The sequence below is a fragment of the Arachis ipaensis genome, chromosome B02 (genome assembly GCF_000816755.2).
Source record: "Arachis ipaensis cultivar K30076 chromosome B02, Araip1.1, whole genome shotgun sequence".
NCBI classification, from domain to species: domain Eukaryota; kingdom Viridiplantae; phylum Streptophyta; class Magnoliopsida; order Fabales; family Fabaceae; genus Arachis; species Arachis ipaensis.
In genome coordinates, this window is record NC_029786.2 from 102,970,402 (window position 1) to 102,973,299 (window position 2,898).

General features: G+C 30.4%; 1 protein-coding gene across 4 annotated transcripts in view; it reads left to right on the plus strand.

Moving 5' to 3' along the window:
- LOC107626087 overlaps positions 7-2,898 on the plus strand; it is a 13,726-nt gene continuing 10,834 nt past the window's right edge. For 3 of the 4 annotated variants that reach the window (XR_001617468.2, XR_002358068.1, XR_002358067.1), the window contains exons 1-3: positions 7-718; positions 824-954; positions 1,694-1,771. The gene's annotated coding sequence lies outside the window, so the exon portion shown is untranslated. The remainder of the gene's footprint in view (positions 719-823; positions 955-1,693; positions 1,772-2,898) is intronic. The other variant, XR_002358070.1, reaches the window with a different exon arrangement.

The following is a 2,898-nucleotide window of genomic DNA, read 5'->3' on the forward strand; positions in this document are numbered from 1 at the left end:
AAGTATAATATTATAAAAAAGACTTAGACTAGACTGGACCGGTTGAAGATGGAATTCACTAATTTTTCGATGGAACCAGTTCAGATTTATTTGTGTTTACAAAGCTTCGAATTGTGTGGAACGCTCTCAAGTCTCAATCACGAGTGGGGTCTAAAGAGAATAACAAATGGACAAAGGGTAGTAGGTCACTGGTGGACCCTACAAATTAAATGAAGACATCTCGCTGCATTGAAAATTTTCTTTACATATGCATACTTCTGAATCACACTTCAATGTCTTTAAAGCCAAGTAAAATCATACCTTATATATAGCCGTTAGTAATATATAATAATTAATTAACTGTGTAGCCAGAATGCATGACAAATATGGTATTCTGTATCATTACCTGTATTGTATAGCAAGAGATTTTGAGCGCAATGTTTCCTTTTTGATATCTAAGATTTGAAAACAAAATTTAAGCGCCAACTTTTTCTTTTTGAGAGCACAAATTTAAAGTCAGATTTAAAAATCAATTCCTTCCATTCATTTTCTCTATCTCTCTTTCCGTTTTTCTCCTCTTTTTCTCCCACGCTCTCTGGCTCTCTGATTGCTGTAATTTGTAAACACAATTGCAAGATGACTGATGAAGCATGGTGAGGTGCCAACTGCGTTTGTAGTGAGAGCAAATGGTCACACTGACACAACTGAGGATGAAATTAAGCAATTCGTTTCCAAAGAGGTCAATATAATTACCCTTATTTACTCTTCCCATAAAAAATTGATATTTGCTGTGACTAATAATTTTATTATTGTTATTTTCGTCTGTGGAAATTTTTATATGCAGGTTCTGGGATCTTTCAAAAAAGGACCCATATATTTGGGGAAAGAGAATGTTATGATTTGGAACTATTTAGAAGATGGAAGTTACTTAAATAAGAAGCACTTGAAGATAGAGATCATCGTTTCATCCATCTGGTGAGTATTAACATGCTGAACTTAATTAATCACTTAATCAAATCCAACCGGTAAAAAAAAGTGCTTTTAAAATAAAAAATATATTATTAGAGAACTAGTTTTTTTGTTTGCCGTGGTTCAGAATTCATTTTACTTTTGATATATTTTTGTCATAAAGCATTTTTCTTTCTATATCAAGTTTCTGTATCTAGCTAGTTTTAGTTTTATTGAAAACATAACTATCAGGTTGCTTCCATGATTCCATGGCTTGCTTGCTAGTGCTCAGTTAGTGTGGTTTTTTCATACCTTGTGTTGCATGTTTATAAGAAACACTTTCATGTATATTCCACTTGATTGATTTCATGTTAAAGCTATCATTAGACGTATTTCTTTTTTAACTTTCTTGAAGCTGCATCTTTTATTTTTTGGATTGGTGGCTCGTATTTGTGGCTAGACTGGTCCTGCAGCTATGGTCATTGGTATAATTTCACAGAAAGTAGCCAATTTTTGTTACAATCAAGTATCTATTTGTTTTATCTTCTCCCTTTCCTTGGGAGGTAGACTTAATTTTAAAATGTTACTTTGGCCAAGTAATTGCGATTTTCTTCTTGTAGCTCCCATTTGCTGATTAAGTGTACTAATACCAATTAATATTATGGATTAAAATTTTCTATTGTAATTTTCTGGTACATTAGGTAAGGCTTGGTGTCTATACGGTTATGGCAAGGACTCTGATGTCATTTTCTGGTCTCTTTCTCAGGTATCCAAGTGATGCAGATATTTGGTGGTGGACATGAGATATGTGCAGCCAATATTCAACCAGTTTTGAGTCTACTTGGTAAGCAGTTTTTTCTTCTTCTACTGCTTTTGCTTATAGGTTTAGTGTTTGGTGGGGTTTGAAAATTGATAAAGAAAAAGAAAAGAAAGAGGTTTTAACAGTTCAAAGTTTAGTTATTATGTCATTTTTTTGTGGAAGTTGATTTAAAGCATTGATGAATGGATTTTGGGCTTGTCAATTGAAAATCAAGAACTCAAGCTGTCAAAAGAACGTGGAAAGAACATAGTTAATCACAACCAAACATAAAAAAAATTCTTATAACAGAACTATTACTGATTTACTTAATAAACAGAATAAGATTATCTAATTAACAAACTATATAGTTATAACAGAACTATAATGGACATAATGTTTTTTAATACTAATGCTAACAGCATCCTAAATATCATGCACTACTATAATAGAGTAATAGATTCTGCCCAAATTGAAAATTTTATTCTTGTCAACATTATATATAATATTTTTTTGTTTCTAGGACCTGTTCTATAACAATTATATATTTATATCTGACCGATTTTTTGTTTTGGGTTGTTTTGGTGAGCCCAACACATGCGAAAACCTGAACCCGCCCAAGTCCCAACGTTGCATATAGAATCAGGCATAAATGAACATTTTTTTGCACTATGAAATCAGCAATGACAGTAACATTAATGATATAAAGGGGTTAATGGTTACTAATCCATGTAAATCCGCAAGATATCACAGCATGTGAATACAATTCTTAAAATTATAACACAAAACAAATCAATAAAAGTATTAGTATTATTCAAATAATTAAAAAAATTAGCGAAAAATTATATCCCTACAATAAAAAATTATAGTAAAACGTGGAGTTCAATTATAACTAAATAATAAAATTATAAAAACTAATAAGAATTATCATCCGTCAACTTTAAGTGACTCACTTGTAATAGCTCTATTCAATGAAAAATAAATAAAAGTTAATTCTAAAATTTGAATTATTTGTGATGTTTTTTAAATTTATCCTGATTGTCTAAAATAACTAAATATAGTAATTAATTAATATAATATCTAACAATAATAAAAGGAACTTAAACTCGTTATAAATATTTAATTCTTCACAATATAAACTTAATATTTGTATAACACCATGGGCATCTCATCCT